Here is an 18,905-nt window from a genome sequence, read left to right on the forward strand (position 1 = left end):
AAACACCATCATCACCTTTAACTACATATAATACAATTATCTGTTCCCCAGTATAGCATTATACAACTACAGAGTGAGGAAGAAAGGATTTTATCAATATTTAAAACTGCTGAAAAACAGCTGATTCTGGTACCCCAACTAAAGCCAAGAATAAAGAATATGACAACCAAAATATTAAAATTCCTTACTCTCATAGGGCTGGTTATGTCATTCAAAACATACCCTCATTACTGCCCTCCTTAGTGCCCAGAACTCCTGTGAGATATAGGAAAAAAATCTCATAAAAATGGTGACTTTTCCAATGTGAAAAACTTCTAAAGACCAGCTGTCCAATATTGTGCTTTTAGTTAATAATACTGTACCGTACACTTAAAAATTTTTTTTAAAAGATTGGGGCACCTGGGTGGCTCAGTTTGTTAAGCATCCCACTCTTGATTTCAGCACAGGTCATGATCTCAGGGTTGTGAGATTGAGCCCAGTATGGGGTTCCACACTGGACATGGAGCTGGCTTAAGGTTTTCTCTCTTCTCCCTCTGCCCCTACCCACCCCCCACTTGCCACACACACATTCTCTGTCAACAACAACAACAAAAAAAAACAAAACTAAAAATGCTTAAAATGTATTAAAAGTGCTTAAATGTACAGTTGCAAAGGTAAGAAAGTGTCATGTGGAAAATTATGTTCATACAAAGGTAGCTTCCAAGTACAAGTATGCTACCAGACAAACTACTCCAGAGATTAGGGAACAGAAAGGCTCACAGAACAAATTGAATGACTTGAGTTAATTTAGGACACACAGCACAAAGCAAAGTGAAAGAGATGGGTGCTTAACTGGCCAAGGATATAATGCAATTAAATTGAAAGGATACTACCTGATTCTTGGGGTTTGCAGTGTTTGTGGTATGATGATGGTATGAACACGAGGACAAAAACTGAGGTTTGAATGTTCCTTGCAAGGGCAGAGGACTCATGGGGCCATGACAGCAGTCATCAAATGTTGGCTGAATTAAGACTGCAAGAATACTGAATGTCTCATGTATATTTAGTAGGTCATGAATATTTAGTGCCCCTGGTGCCTCATGTATATTTAGTGCCTTGTGAATATTAGTTAGGTATTTCTGCTTTCTCCCATCCCTTTCTATATTCACAGATATATGATCCACTTTATCTTTCTAACATGCACCACAGTTTAACACGTAGGCAATTCTATTCATTTTCCTTTCTTCCGTAACAGAATAAATTTTCTCAAATATAGAAAAAGGAATTTTGCCATATGAAAAAATCTCCTAAGAACCAAATGCAGAAGATGCTGAAAAACCAAAGAAATAATGGATAAGCAAAGGTACTATCATACCTTCGACAGTACTGGAGATGGTAGAAGTTGAAAGAATTTCCTAGAAAGTAATTTGGCAAGAGGTATCAAAAATCTTAAAACATTACAATTATTTGACATTTTTCCTATTCTAGAATGTTATTTATATAAGAATCCTATGAAAAAATATGTGTATAATAACACATATAGCAGCAGTATATATTATAACAAAATTGAAAAAACATAAATATATAACCACAGAACATTCATTAAATAAGTGTCATACCTATAAAATAAAATGACCAAAAGAAGGTGATTATATGAAAAAAGTATTGTCACATTCATGGTTAAAATCATGAATTAAAATTTTATAATTCACTTTGTGGCATTTTTTTAAATGTATAAAACTGAAATAAATAATATTTATGCTAAGTATGCACATCTATAAAATTAGCAATATATATTAATCGAATAACTAGCTGAATACTTTAAAATTTCCTACTGGTCCCATTAAATAAAAACAGTTTGTAAAATGAACCTTGAAATACTTTCCTGGCAAAAAGATATAAATATTATTTCAAAAGATTGAATTTTATATGTGTACCTCTTCGTATCTTGAAGAAATTAAAGAAGTATAAATTCCCTATGTATTATTTCTCTTTCCTTCCAATTTCATTAGAAATTTAAAAATAAGAAAAAAAGAAATTTAAAACCTCCAAGTAGTGCATTTAGTCCTTAAAATATGCCAGTGAAATAAAAAGTATCCCAGAGGGAGTAAGAGCTCTTACCAAAAAGTCAGCTTGGATGAGGCATTGAAGTAAATGTGATCTTTATTTTTTTTAATCTTTATATTTTTAAAAATTAGAAGCACAATGAATAAAATGCTGCCCATAATTCAGACCCAGGTCAGAACAATGGGTCTATCAAAACAATGGGTCTTATGGAAAAAAAGAAAACACTTTCTTCATAGTTTTAAGTATATATCCACTCAAAAACATATTCTTGAAATTTCAAAAACATTTTGCATAAATTTACCTTTTGTAATCAAGTGGAATATAGCTATGTATAATGGACAAGAAAATCAGAATTTATTTCTCCTTTTCACATAAAGACATAACTGAAATAATTTAAACATTAAAAGAAAACATGGTAGAAATGTAAACTACCTTACATTATGATATAGTTTTTTTTTGTCTCCCAGTGTCTTTTTTTAATTTTCTATTGTTATGTTAATCACCATACATTACATCATTAGTTTTAGATGTAGTGTTCCATGATTCACTGTTTGTGCATAACACCCAGTGCTCCATGCAGAACATGCCCTCTTTAATACCCATCACCAGGCTAACCCATTCTCCCACCCCCTTCCCCTCTAGAACCCTCAGTTTGTTTTTCAGAGTCCATAGTCTCATGGTTCGTCTCCCCCTCCGATTTCCCCGCCTTCATTCTTCCCCTCCTGCTATCTTCTTCTTCTTTTTCTTTTCTTAACATATATTGCATTATTTGTTTATGTACTAAGTCTACACAGTGCCATGCACATAGATAGAAAAAAACAGATTTTTCATGCACGGGCTCTTAATACATATTGACAAATTAATTTCCTGTGAAGTTTAATAAATGTGTATACTACCAATAAGATACCTAGGAATAAATCTAACCCCTCAACTCTATGGTCAACTAATCTTCGACAAAGCAGGAAAGAATGTCCCATGGAAAAAAGACAGTCTCTTCAACAAATGGTGTTGGGAAAATTGGACAGCCACGTGCAGAAGAAGGAAACTGGACCATTTCCTAACACCACACACAAAAATAGACTCCAAATGGTTAAAAGACCTCAATGTGAGACAGGAGTCCATCAAAATCCTAAAGGAGAACACAGGCAGCAACCTCTTCGACCTCAGCCGCAGCAACTTCTTCCTAGAAACATCGCCAAAGGCAAGGGAAGCAAGGGCAAAAATGAACTATTGGGACCTCATCAAGATAAAAAGCTTTTGCACAGCAAAAGAAACAGTCAACAAAACCAAAAGACAACCAACAGAATGGGAGAAGATATTTGCAAATGACATATCAGATAAAGGGCTAGTATCCAAAATCTATAAGGAACTTATCAAACTCAACACCCAAAGAACAAAGAATCTCATCAAGAAATGGACAGAAGACATGAACAGACATTTTTCCAAAGAAGACATCCAAATGGCCAACAGACACATGAAAAAGTGCTCAACATCACTCGGCATCAGGGAAATCCAAATCAAACCTCAATGAGATACCACCTTACACGAGTCAGAATGGCTAAAATTCACAAGTCAGGAAAGGACAGATGTTGGCGGGGATGCGGAGAAAGGGGAACCCTCCTACACTGTTGGTGGGAATGCAAGCTGGTGCAACCACTCTGGAAAACAGTATGGAGGTTCCTCAAAAAGTTGAAAATAGAGCTACCATACGACCCAGCAACTGCACTACTGGGTATTTACCCCAAAGATACAAATGTAGGGATCTGAAGGGGATGTGCACCCCGATGTTTATAGCAGCAATGTCCACAATAGCCAAACTATGGAAAAAGCCAAGATGTCCATCAAGAGATGAATGGATAAAGAAGATGTGGTATATATATATATATGTATATATATATATATATACAATGGAATATTATGCAGCCATCAAAAGGAATGAGATCTTGCCATTTGCAACGACGTGGGTGGAACTAGATAGAGGGTATTATGCTGAGCGAAATAAGTCAATCAGAGAAAGACATGTATCATATGATCTCACTGATATGAGGAATTCTTAATCTCAGGAAACAAACTGAGGGTTGCTGGAGTGGTAGGGGGTGGGAGGAATGGGGTGGCTGGGTGATAGACATTGGGGAGAGTATGTGCTATGGTGAGCACTGTGAACCTGTACCTCTGAAACAAATAATACATTATATGTTAAAAAAAAAAAAAGAAGAAGAAGATAGCAGGAGCGGAAAAATGAAGGGGGGGAAATCGGAGGGGAAGACAAACCATGAGAGACTATGGACTCTGAGAAAAAAGCTGAGGGTTCTAGAGGGGAGGGGGGGAGGGGGATGGGTTAGCCTGGTGATGGGTATTAAAGAGGGTATTGAATGGAGCACTGGGTGTTATACGCAAACAAAGAATCATGGAACACTACATCAAAAACTAATGATGTAATGTACAGTGATTAACATAACATAGTAAAATTTTTTAAAAAATGTGTATGCTACCAGCAAGGTGCAAAAATGCCAAGCTTGCTATCCTAGTTTTGGCACTGAATATTATTCTCATCTTAACACTTACCAATATGATAGATGAGGCCAAATCTTTCAGTATTTTTATTTTAATTTTTTGGTTTCTAGAAAGTTGAATAATTTTTGATCTGTTCATTGGTTATTTATATTTTCTTCTTTGTGGCTTTTACTCATTTTATATGGAGTAACTGCTGGTTTTAATTTCCTTTGATTTATGAGACAAGATATTGAAGATATTACACTTAATATATCCAAAGAAATATGCTCTGGAGCGTCACAAATTTCATTTAATTCATACCACAAATCAAATATTTAAATTTTTATTACATTCCTACACATCTTTAACTGAATTTCTTTTGCAGCTCTAGACTTTGTTTTTAATACATATATGAGAAAGAATACTTTTTTTTTATTTGAGAGGGAGAGGGTGGGGAGAGGGAGAGGGAGAGAGAGAGAGAGAGAATCTTAAGCAGCTCCATGCCCAGCAGGGAGCCCAACACAGGGCTTAATCTCACAACCCTGAGATCATGACCTGAGCCAAAATCAAGAGTTGGAGGCTTAACTGACTGAGTCACCCAGGTGCTCCAGAAAGGATACTTTCTTTCTTTTATTTTTTCAGGTTTATTTATTTTAGAGAGAGAGCATGTGTATGCAAGTGGGGAGAGGGGTAGAGGGAGAGGGAGAGAGAGAAACTTGAGCAGACTCCCTGCTGAATGTGGAGCCAGACCCAGGACTCGACCTCACGACCCTGAGACCATGACCCCAGTCGAAACCAAGAGTTGGTTGTTCAACTGACTGAGCCACTCAGGCACCCCGAAAGAATACTTTCTGATCGGCTTCTGTGCAAAGGTAGACCTATTATAATGTCTTTTGTTATATTTTTCAATATTTCTAAGGATATAGTAAACTTTAAATTAGAGGAATTTGTTACAATTACATGCTTTGATAGTTAAAGTATATTTACATGGTACTTCCAATGCTTCTGTAAAGAGTGTCAATTTATCTATCTCTTTACTAAGACTTACTCAATTACCCAAGATGGTACAGTCCATTTTGCAAATCTCCTGAAATAACAATAACAAATGCAGAAAAAAGAGTGGGGCACTTTAATATCAAGCACTGTCTTACCACAGTAGGTTATCAGGGCCAACTGAAAATTTCTGTATCTGCTCTATACATGGTATTACTCTATACTTGAATAATCCTGAAATTTAATCCCTTCAATAAATGGTTTTTGAGTGCTTATTACGTTCTTAAACTGTGCATGTTAATGTTCTCCACTATTACGGACTTCACATTATTATGGACAAAAATACATATATTAAAGATTAATTTTTCTGCGTTTATATTTATAAAAACCTGAGTACATCCACGATGGAGTACACACCAGCATGATGAACAAAGAATATTTCATGTGCTAAGAGACAGTTATAAAATACCTCAAGTGCTATGTAGGAAAAAAATAACCACTAATACTGCAGGGAATGAGAAAGAAAAAACAGGAGCCTATTTTACTAGAGTATGTTGGAAATGTTTATGGAGGAAGAGGAAATTGAGGGGAGTTATTAGGTGATGATGTTCCTCTGCTAACAAAGGACATGATTAATCCTGAGAATATTGTCTCCAATAATTGTAAGAAAATCATATCATCGAGTTCATATCAGGATACCAAAATGAAATAAGGCTTAACCCACAATTTAAAATCAGGATTATAAAAATTCCACTCTCTGAAATTAAATGCAAAAATAAATAACTATAGATTCGATCGGTGATCTGAACAAATCTTCCCGGAGGTGTAAACATGAGATCATTTCTGGATAGCAGATGACAAAGAGGGCAGCCTAGTCTTCATCATGATTCCTTAGTGCATCGCCAAAATGAAGATACTGTAACATTTTTCAAAAAATAATACGTGTGGGGCACCTGGGTGGCTCAGTTGGTTAAGCGTGACTCTTGGTTTCAGCTCAGGTCATGATCTCAGATTTGTGAGATCGAGCCCCATGTGGGGCTCCTCATGAGGCATGGAGCCTACTTAAAGATTCTCTCTCCCTCTCCCTCTGCCCCTCCCTACCCCCCTCCAAAAAAAAAAAAAAAAAGTGTTATTGTAAGTTTTTGCAACAAATGAAGAATACTGCAGAAAAAAAGAGATGAAATCTTCACTGAAACAGTCATTTTAAATCCAGTTAGAAGTTTTATCCTTATATGGAATATGACACTTAGGACAACCAGACAAGGCAACATTCTATAAGTGACTTTTTTCCCACTCATTGTGTACTCACCGTGAACACTGGAATCGTGACTGAAATTATGGGCTTCCTGAGAGCAAATATGTTTATGCGCACATACGCCTTACAATAATACTGTAGATGCTCCTGGATTCCATGTTAACACTCTTGGCTGGTTTTCTTCCTGCCTTTTAAAACTCATTAGTCTCCTTAGAGCAGGGTGGCTTTATGTCCTGGCCAGCCTGGGTCAGAACCCATTAATGCCCATCACCTCACTGTATTTATTACTAGTGTCACTCTCTGAAAGACCCAGTTTGGAGAAGATATTCTGTGGTAACACTCTTAGTTACTTCTTCCTCTGCTGGTTAGTGCTTCTAAGGTTTCTTGTGGTATGCCTTCTTTTCTTACTATATTCAAGCCTCTGGGCATTAGCATTCCTTCTTAAGATTATGAGTTTCTTCAATGTGCATCTGACTCTTTAAACTACAGTCTTACAGAGATTTGTATCCTGAACTCCAAAATGTTGTATTCATCTGCCTATTGGACATGCCTGCATGGATGTTCCAGAGGCATCATAAACTCAAAACCCAAAACCGCATATATTCTCTTTCTTCCTACTGTACTCACCTATGTCAGTGGAAAGCATCACAATCCACCTCAAATTCCGGGCCTCCTCTCGGGCCTCCCTATCTCTTTTGTCATATAAGCAACCATCGATCCTGTCAATTCTACCTCCTCTGTAGCTCCCTAATCTGCTGTTTCACTTTTTTTTTTTTTAAAGGTTTTTTATTTGAGAGAGAGAGAGAGAGCACAAGTAGGTGGGTGGGGCAGCGGGAGAGGGAGAAGCAGGCTCCCTGATGAGTGTGGAACCCAATGAGGGGCTTGATCCCAGGACCCTGAGATCATGACCTGAGCCGAAGGCAGAGACGGCCCTGTTTCACTTTTTAGATAGTAACACAGCAGTTAGAAATATGGGCAGCTGAGTCAGAGAGGTATGGATCAGAATCCTTGTCTTACCACTTACTAATTATATTAAGTACTTAATTACTGAGTTGAGGTTTTCTCTTTTGTCTGTATAAGGATAGTAAAGTAATAGTTCCCATCTACCTTGTAGGGTAGTTTTAAAATTTAAGTGAGAAAATGCTTAGAAAGCACTTTTATGGCACATAATTTTTCAGTAAATGCTAACTATGCCTTTTAATATTGTTTTAATGATTATGACTGCAACCCACTACCATCTCGGGACTAGATCACTGCAACCACTTCCTGACTGTGGTTTCCCAGATTTCATTCTTTTCTTTGCATTGCCCTTCTTTACCCTGCAGGTAGAATAATATTTTTTTTTTTTTTAAAGATTTTATTTATTTGACAGAGAGAGACACAGCGAGAGAGGAAACACAAGCAGGGGGAGTGGGAAAGGGAGAAGCAGGCTTCCCGTGGAGCAGGGAGCCCGATGCGGGGCTCGATCCCAGGGCCCTGGGATCATGACCTGAGCCGAAGGCAGACGCTTAATGACTGAGCCACCCAGGCGCCCCTAAGTAGACACATGTGTGCACATCCTTCTCCTGCTCAGTGGCTACCCACCATGTTCAGCAAAAATACCAAACCCCTTATCGTGATGCCTCGGCCATTTCTGACCTGTCTCCTGCTTACCATGCCAGCTTTCTTGGCCCCCCTCTTTAACATAAAGGTTCTTCAAGCTTGAGTGTGTCTAAGAAGTACTAAAAAATACATTAAAACTAATTCCTAGGATATGCCCACAGATTTTAATTTAGTAAATCCAGGGTGGGGCCCAGGACTCTGCATTTTGTTTTTATTTAATTTCCACTTAGTTAACTTGCAGAGTAATGTCAGCTTCAGGTGCACACACAGCGATTCACCACTTCCGTACACAGGATTCTGCATTTTGAATTAACTCCATCCCCTCACAGCTAAGCCCCTCCCTCCCAGGAGATTCTGCTGTAGGGAAAATAACCAGAAATCTTGGTTTATGTTGTATTAAACTCCAAATGCCTTCATCAGCATTTTTTGCCTAACTGCCTCTTATTTTTTACTCACGTTGGCAGTTAGTCTTTCAAGGAAGCAGTAAGCTGTTGAGTTTCTTTTATTATAATTCTATGCAGAAAAGCAAACTTCTGATACCAATTTAGTATCTTACACAGGTTTTTGTATTGAGAAGATAGTTCATTAACTAGAGTTACTACATTTCTCAGTCTATATTAATACATTGTTACCTTAATGTTTCCATTTCTCATGGGTTTGGTTGGTAAGCCTGAGCAAAACTTTTCTGATATCTGAATCCTACCAGGCAAAGCAATAAAAGTGACATAATTAATATTTACAAATGAAATGTAGCTCCTTAAATTGACTATATCTTGTGAAGTATCGCCTAGAAACAAAACAGAAAGGAAACATCTCTCTTAAGTTTGGCTTATTTTCAACATCTGGGATGAAATAGGACCCTTCCCTCTCCACATCCAGTGGCTTTGTAACTTGTATAAAAACAATGTCATTTCTGCTTACTGCACTACTCAGCCATTTAAGACAGAATTTATGAGAATAAATTTTACCGATTGTTATTTTTCCCCTTTACAAGAGTAATCTTTCCTGTGCACTTGATTTTATTTAAATTTTACTTTTTGATCTGTGTTCATTTTCCCTCAGGTCATAAGTAACTTGACAGCCAGATGTGTGTTTGTGTGTGTGCATGCACGCGGGTGTGTGTGGTGTGTGTGGTGTGTGTGTGTGTGTGCTAGAGAGAGGGAGAATTTGTATGTGTGATTTATTTTTTTTAAATGCTTCCCAGTAAAATCTCTAAGATTTTGCTTTTTTCCCCCCTACATTTGACAGATATAAACATGAAGATAAGAATCATGATAGGCTGTTGAATAGTTTATCTGTTTGTAGTTTAGCTTCAAATATATGACTCTAAAATTCAGAATAGATACATCACTTGGTGTAGTTCAGATAATTGATTCATAAGTCAGCTACATCAGGCAGGTTTTGATGGTATCTTTATAAATAGGCCAGAGCTTTCAAATGCCTGATGGTATCTCTCATGTTGACATGAAAGGCATTTAGGGGTTGGAATATGCTACCAGTACAACTTGTATTCTAGATACAGCTCATGAGGCCTATTAACTTCCTATCGTACAAGGAATAAAATATCACTGAAATGTAATAAATTTAATGGCGATACAAGAAATGCTTTTATAACTGTTTTAAAGGAGCAATGTGAGATAATGACTTTTATATTAGATATTTAGAAGTAAAAACACAAGCAATTTTAATGTTTAAAATAAAAACAAAAATAATAACAAAATAAAAGGATTAAAAAAGTCCAGAGACATAGCCACTGATGCATAATGCCAAGATGGTTTCTTATCCATTTGTGAATTAGATTGAGCCTGCCTTTGCAAAGTACATATATTCAGTCTGTCTTCATAATTCCAGATGCATGCACACATCTTTTATCTTAAAATTGGGTAAAGGATTAGGAGTTTTCATAGTGAGATATTTATCAAACAACTGTAAACATAAAAGATTCTGGGCTAGAAGTAGTATATGAAACATCATTTGCTAATTCTAAGCAGGTCCCCCGCACACTGTAAATTGCTTTATATTTTTCACAATTACTGGGGCTAAGCATTCTATTCCACACATCGTCTTCCCTCTGACTGCTGTCCTGTCCTGACTTCCCAGTCAGCTCTCAAATCCATACAGGATTCTTTCACTAGGCTTAAAATACTTTCTCTAGGTATTGCCCCCCCCCCCCCCCCCCGCCAAACACACACACACACACACACACACACACACACACTGTACCATAAAAATAGGCACCCAACCCCTATCATCCTAGGAGATATCTATATTCCTTTGAAGGAAATTAGAATGTGTCACTTCAAAATATGCCACTTTGGCATACTAATTATTTTTAATCCAGGCACTTAAGAAACAGGTGAAAGCAGGACAGTCAGGCCTTCCTTTTTCTGTCAAAGAAGTTCCTTAGCAAATATAATCTTAAAGTCCACAGCAGGAAACACACTGGGGAGAAACCCTTCCAGTGTCCCCAATGTGCAAAGTGTTATTTTCAGAAGGAGAAACTCTTGGAGCATAAAACCCGAAATTATATGAACAGCTGGGAATAGGTCTTCACGTTCTCCGTGTTCAGGACACCCACCGCTGGAGGATGGAGCTGTAGCTGCGCCTGGCGTCCCACACGAAGAAGAAAGATGCCCTACAAGTGTTCTTCCCACACCCCGCAGTTCACGGAGGAGGACTTGCAGAGCCCCACCATCAAGCTGCCCCGAGCTGCCAAACCCCACGTCTATCCCACTGCGCCAAGTGCTTCGGTCCCAAGGGAACTGCAGCTGCACGAGGCTTTTAAGCACCATGTGGAGAAGCTGTTTGTGCGCAAGGACTGGGGGCACCAGCCTGGAACAGAAATAGCCTGCAGATGCACATGAGGGCCAAGCACAGGAATGACACGCCGTCTGCCTGTGAATTCTGCAGCCACGCCTTTACCCAGGAGGCCGATCTCAGTCTGCACCTGCACACGCACTTGGGCAAGAAGACCTTGCAGGGCCCCCTCTGTGGTAAGACCGTCTGTGCCCAAGCCAACCCGGACAAGCGCAACCATACCCATTCGGCTGAGAGGCCCTTCGATGTGAGTTCTGCAAGCAGCCCTTCCCCTAAAAGGAGTCCTGCTGAAACACGTGGCCACCGGCCACCAGGAGAGTCAGCCCCGCTTCTGCCAGCAGCCGGGTGTACACGTCAGAAGACCCAAGGCGGTGCGGAAGTTCAAGGGCGCTGAGTGTGGCTGTAAGTTCACCTAGCAGGCAGGTGCCCCTGCGGAGGCGCGCGGAAATTCACGAACAGGTGGAGAACTACAGCCAGCGGCAGCACAAGCCCGAACCTAGTCACTGCAGACCCGCTAAAGATGGTGGTGGTGACACTCCAGCCGCTTGGAGAGCTGGAGCTGCACTCGGCCAAGGTCACCGTTAAGTCCCTGCCCAGGACGGCCTGGTCTCACAGTTCTCGGGTCAGAGACAGTGCGATGGTGGAAAGCTTTGCGAGCCCAGGCGGCAGGGGGCCCTCACTCATCACCCCTATTATCCCTGAGGACTGTGACACGGGGCCCCTCCACCCCACCACAGCCCGCAGGGCCCCAGCCCCCAGTAAACCACCTGGCTTTGGACTGGGGGGGGGGTGGGGAGGGGAGTGTTGTTGTTGTTGTTGTTGTTCCGTAAGTACTTCTCTGGTGATCTTCGCATCTTTGCTAAAAAGATCTGCTCGCAAAAATTCCATACCTAACCCTCATTTAAAATAGCCCGGAATCTTTCTCCCCCTGTCACTCCTGCAGCATACTGTCCTTTTTGGCAGACTTACTTTTCTCCTTAGTCCTTATGCATTCATCATTATCCAACATCCTGTTTAATTTACATATTTTATCATTGTGTCTTCCCACTAAAATATAAGCTTTATGAAGGTATGGAGTTTTATGTTTTGTTTGCTGCTCTATCTCCAAAGCTTAAAACAAAGCCTGGCCCGTAACAGATTATTGATCAACATTATTTTATTTGTTTTTAAAGTGAATATATGTGTAAGTTTCACACATACTAGGACCTAACAGTTCACTAGTTCCTTAGAAGAGTACCTTGACATAAAGGTCATTAGCTGCACAAGGAGGAAGACATAGTAAGTTACATAAGCAACTGCAATTTTTTTTTAAGATTTTATTTATTTTTTGAGAGAGAGAGACAAAGAGAGAGAGAGCGCGCGCACACAAGCGGGGGAAGGGGGAGGGAGAAACAGACTTCCCCGCTGAGCCAGGAGCCCCACAGGGGACTCGATTCCAGGACCCTGGGATCAGGACCTGAGCTGAAGGCAGATGCTTAACCGACTGAGCCACCAGATGCCCCAGCAACTGCAGATTTTAGATAAAGAACAGATGCTTCTGTGGCTCTCTCACATAGTAATACAGAACTCTTGTAGTCTCTTAAAATCTTATTTGACTGAGGTCATAGTTGGGGCTACCGTGGATATACCTGCAAGAAGGAATTGTGTCACCCACGGTATAGAAGAGGAAGGACTGAGAAAAGAGGCACCATGACATCTGACACCTGGTATCAAAGAATTCACTGTCAGTGGAAACACATACAACTGATGTAACATCTCTACTGCTGGTGATGAGCCTGCTCGAGGCCCATTTCAACACCGAGTTACTTCAAGAGTCACCAATTTGGAATCTACAAAACACTGAAAAGCGATTTGTATCTTTACTAAAATTGCTCACGTAAGTGCCTGCAGATAATATGCGTTCAAATTTCATTCAGTGAGTGTGTTAAGGGCTCCAACCATGTGCCAGGCACTGTGGTAAGTCCTGGGGAAACGGTGGTGAACAAGATGCACAAGTAATCCACTTTCTTGGAGCTTGAAGTCATATGACATGGGAGTATTCATCGCATAAAGATTGAATATTCTTTCTGCTGTTTATAATAATTGCATATTCTTGTTATTGTTTATAAAGTTACATTTATGTTTATGAAAAAAAATGGCAAAATGATTTCCAGATTGCTTGGAAAGGAGCACAAGGGAGTTTTCCAAAATGACAGAAAGGTTCTTAATCATGATTTGATGGCAGTTACACAGATGAATACATTTGTTAAAATTCATAGAACTGTGCACTTAAAATATAGGCATTTTATTATATGTATATTATCTTGATCAAAAATACAAAGTATATACTCTTTTTTTACCAAATTATAAATATAATATATGTTCTTGTGGAAAATTGGAAGGAGGAAATCCATCTGTAAAATAGAAAATTTATACGATTAATAAGCTTTGGGATTTGATTTAGATTAAAAAATATCTATAAGATCTTAATGAGGATAAACTGTGCTGAGGTTTTTATAATTCATATATAATCAATATAATCCAAAAATTTTGACTGTAAATCAGCCCAATAAACTCTTTCAATATTTGCAAATTTAAAATAATCTTTAGGGGCGCCTGGGTAGCTGAGTCGGTTCCAAGCGTCTGCCTTCCACTCAGGTCAGGATCCCAGGGTCCTGGGATGGAGCCCCACATCAGGCTTCCTGCTCAGTGCGGAGCCTGCTTCTCCTTCTCCCTCTGCCTGCTCCCCCTGCTTGTGCTCTCTTGCACGCTCTCTCTGTCAAATAAATAAAATCTTTAAAAATAATAATAATAATAATCTTTAATTGTCCTTTAATTACAAAAGTGATTAATGTTCATTTACAGGAAATTTGGAAAACACAAGGAGATAGTCATCCAAGAGCTAATAATCATTTGGTATATTCCTTTGCAGCCCTTTTTTTTGTGATACATTTAAACATAAATGAATTCATACTTACCTGTACTTTTGTATCCTGCTTTTATCTTTATTATCAAAACATAGGCATCTCCCCGTATAATTCAAAACCATTTGTAGAAATGATTTAACATGTGTATATAATTTTCAGTAGTATTGAGAGAGGGTATTGTGGTGGAGAGAGCTGTTTAGAGCTAGCTACATTTATTTGTGAATCCCAGCTCAGGCAATAACTGGCCTTTGACCTAGATTAATCTTTTTAATTCTGTTCAGGTGTGTAAAAGATGTAACTATCTAAGCATGTAAAATAAGATAACAATATCTTCTTTGCAGGGCACTTCATATATTCTTATAAAATATATTTAAGCCCTCTAGCACTGTTACATACCTAGCATATACTCAATAAATGATTATATAGTCCACATATCATAACTATTTTTATATCATAACTAGCTTAAACATATTGTTAGACAATAATATTGTTTAAATTTTTCTCTGCTCTAACAAAGTCTACTTGAAATAATTTGTTTTTCTGATTAATCATAGCCTAGATTTCTACAAGTATCATGTTAGTCATTGATAATAATATCACATACATCATTCTATGCATATAATTAGACCTACCACAATTTCTTTTATATTATAGCCTTCTAGTTCCTAAATTCTTAATTTCAATTATTCTCTATTAGAGTTGAAACTTCGATAATTTTTAAGTAACACTAATTGTGTATATTTTTTCAGAGCTCTTGCATATCTGAAAATATCTTTCGTCTTCACATTTTAACTAGAATTCAGCTGTCTTAACTAGAATTTTGCAAAAGTTGCCCTCAAAACTCTTTCGACTTTTTACTTTTCTTAACTAACTTCTGTTCATATAACTGCAAAGAAATTTAAGTCACGCTGAATTTTTTCAATTAATTTTTACATGCTTTTTCTTTCTGAGAGACTAGAATATGTATTTTTTCTTAAAACACACTGAATCATATTTGAGATTTAGAATTTTATCTCCTTGCACTACCAGGATAGGGATTATTGCTTCTGTGGGTTTCTGAGTTTATATTCCAGGAATATGTATTATTTATTATTATGACTATTATTTTAATTATATTCTTATCTCCACATCTATAATATTTATATTATGTGCTTTTTAATTCATTCATTTAGTTGTCCTTCATGTTCTTAAAAATCTTCTCTTGTTTTACATCAATGCCATTTAACTGATTTTCTGTAACTCCAATTAGACTCTTCGTTACCAAAAATGCAGATTTGAAGTCTGCTCTAGATTTTCTACTCTACTTCTTATTTTTAAAATTATTTTCAGATATATACTTTCCCCTTTCCAATTAATATTGCTATGTTTTTGTCTTAAGGAACATTTTCAAAAATCCATTATTTTTAATGCACATGTATGGTGGGGGGATTTATCTCTTTGTTTTATGTCTCTTGATCCCTATCAAAAGAAAGATGTTGTATGGTCTGGATTGCCAACATATGGTGCACCTGTCTTGTCTTTATCTTATCACCCTCTCAATCATTATTTTGGGAAGGGAATGGTGTACCTCTCTCAAGTCTCAACTCCAGAAGTCTGGCTATTGTGCCCATCTCAGCATAATTTCTCTGCATAATCAGGATTGATTTAGTTGGCTGTGGGAGGTGGTTCCCAAACTTGCCATCCTCATATGACAGGGAAGAGATGATATATAGTGAATAACAGGACACAAATTATTTTGTTTTGTTTTCCTTTTAAACAAATACTACACGCAAGTCATAGTAAATCAAATCTCAGAGCCTCTGCCCTAACATTTCCAACAACCAAATCTCTACTTCTGTGTTTGTCTTTACCCATGAGCACTGTACTGGCTAAGAAACAGTTAGCCATTTCCACTTTTCTTATTCTTCTAGCTGTGAATGTTTAAAGAAAGAGAAGGTATCGGTAGTGGGTCCTGAGTGATAGAAGTTAAGGGATGTGGCTTTCAGAAAACCACGCTCATGGAAGGGAAAGAAAGATGTTCAGTTTTCTGGTTGTGCAAAGCTGTATACAAGCTTTCTTAAGAAAAGGGCAATATGGGCGCCTGGGTGGCTCAGTCATTAAGCGTCTGCCTTCGGCTCAGGTCATGATCCCAGGGTGCTGGGATCGAGTCCCACATCGGGCTCCCTGCTCAGCGGGAAGCCTGCTTCTCCCTCTCCCACTCCCCCTGCTTGTGTTCCTGCTCTCGCTATCTCTGTCTCTGTCAAATAAATAAATAAAATCTTTAAAAAAAAAAAAAAAGAAAAGGGCAATATATTGTAGCTCTCTGTACCAGGCAAATTATGCATTTTCAGTCCAGAAGGTAGCACAAACATAAACTATGATTTTATTTCCCATTTCAATTCTCAGTTCACTTAGTGAAACACTGAGTTTCTGCTAACTGACTTCTGTTATATGAAATTTCAATGCTATTATAAACTGTCATTATTCAAATTAAAATTAGAGTTTTAATAGAAAATTGGGAAGTGGCAGATTCAGTCATCCTAACCAGTCAATGTTTCAGTGAAATCCTCATGATTAAAAAATATATGCCAATGTGTCTGAATTAAAGTTTTTTTTAATAGATATCACTTACTAGTGGTTCACTAAAGGTAAAATAAAATTACTAAAGCTATGTTGTTTTATATTTTCCTTATAGGAGAAATTCAATTTGCTTAAAGATATTTAATAAAAGAACATCGTTAATCAAATTCTGTGCTTATCTTCCATCGTTTTCCATCAACAATGTTTGGTGAGTGTCCTCTACTAGATAATTGACACAGCGGCAGGTGTTAAAGAAAAAGAAGCAATATAAGCATTTGCTGTTCTATTCCTGATTCTTAGAATACTGAGTGTCATAAACTAACATATTTATTTTAACAAGAGAAAATGTGGTAGGAGAAAATATATTTTTCCAAAATACCTTTTTTTCACTTTATATATAGTTTCTAAGTTACATGTTATTCACTGTTATAAAATAAGATACCCAAAGAACATATATTTTGTTTTTGGTACAAAATTCTCCTTTTGTGAACTTTTCTCCTAGATTCAATTTTCTAATACTTTATAGATGCCCACTAATTCTTCTTCGAATTCTGATGTTTGCTGAGACCAATGGGAACATTATCTCATAATATCTGTTATATTTCTCTTTCTTCTGAACTGTTCAATTTCATTTTTGTCTCGTGCCCACTTATTTTAACTATAATGCTAAACTGATGAGCAGCTATTCATTTTTTGTAGCTAAGAACCAAATTGTTCTAACACTTATACATATCCAATCATTCCCCATTTTATAAATGCACTATTTTTTTTTTTTTCTCTTCTAAAGGGATCCATCCTGGAATCTGTCCCCAATTTTATAATTTTGAATGCAATTTTTCTCACATATGTTAATCCTCCTTTTTTCTATTATTTTGGAATTTCCATTATTTCTCTGCCATTAATTCACTTGATATTTTGTATTCCTTCTGACTGAATGGGTTATTATCAGATTAAATAGTAACATATCTGTATATACATACTATATACACATATAGTAGTATAACTATAGACATACACACAAACACACGTGTGTTAGTCCTACTCTATAAATATGTTAAGCTTTAAAAAAAGACGTATTAAAAATAATAAATAGTAATTTAGAATTATCAAATTTAATTTGATCATAATTTTAAACTACTTCTTAGCAGGTTTTGCTCAAAACCTCTCTTATTGGGAGCAAGATGGTGGAGGAGTAGGAGACCTGGATTTCGTCTGGTCCCAGGAATTCAGCTGGATAGGGATCAAACCATTCTGAACATCTACAAACTCAACAGGAGATCGAAGAAAAGAATAGCAGCAACTCTGAACAGAAAAGCGACCACTTTCTGGAAGGTAGGACGTGCGGAGAAGTGAATCTGAGGCGATATTCGGGAAGATAGATGGTGGGGGAGGGGGCCTCCGTGGGCCACTTCTGGCAAGTGATAGAGCCGCGGAGCACAAAATCGGAACTTCTAGTAGTCTGCTCCACTGAGGGACGTTGCTCCAGTGGCTAAGCAGGGGCTGGAATCCTCACGGGACAGTGTGGTCTCAGGACCCTCGGGGTCAAAGAAAGTCCGGGGGTGCCTGAGTGCGGCAGAGCTCCCAGGTATCGGAGCAGGGAAGCCGGCTGCAGAGACAGAGCCCAGGCGCGGGCTCTCAGCTCGGGGTTGCCATAAACTGTGATCCGCGGCACAGTCGGGCCACTGCTCCTCCAGCAGGGACCCAACAAGCGGCAGATCCGGGGAGACTCCCCTTCCTCCCTCGGGAGGAGCGGCGCGGGAGCTCACGGCAGAGATCTGCTGGGTTTGGAGACTCCACACGGGGTCGGGTGCCAGAGATAGAAATGCTCGGTCACAGGCCGGGTGAGCACGGAGTGCGGCCGGAGACCGGGGAGACGGGAGTGACTCACTGCTTTTCTCTGGGGGCGCACTGAGGAGGGGGGCCCTGAGTTCTTGGCTCCTCCTGGGGGAGATTGGGAGGCCATCATTTCACTCTCGTCCTCCAAAGCTGTATGGAAAGCTTGCAGGGAACAAAAGCTCCCGAGAGCAAACCCGAGCAGATTACTTACCCCGGACCGGGCAAGGGCGGGGCAATTCCGCCTCCGGCAAAGACATTTGGGAACCACGGCAACAGGCCTCTCCCCCAGAAGATCAGCGAGAACAGCCAGCCAAGACCAAGTTTACCGATCAGTGAGAACGGCAGAACTCCAGCGCTAGGGGAATACTGCACATAGAATTCATAGCTTTTTTACCATG

General features: G+C 38.7%; 1 pseudogene; it reads left to right on the forward strand.

Moving 5' to 3' along the window:
* Window positions 1-14,826, forward strand: part of LOC118518685 (zinc finger protein 711-like) — a 52,958-nt pseudogene extending 38,132 nt beyond the window's left edge.
* Window positions 14,827-18,905: the final 4,079 nt, after the last annotated feature.

Source organism: Halichoerus grypus, chromosome 6 (genome assembly GCF_964656455.1).
Source record: "Halichoerus grypus chromosome 6, mHalGry1.hap1.1, whole genome shotgun sequence".
Classification (NCBI taxonomy): Eukaryota; Metazoa; Chordata; class Mammalia; order Carnivora; family Phocidae; genus Halichoerus; species Halichoerus grypus.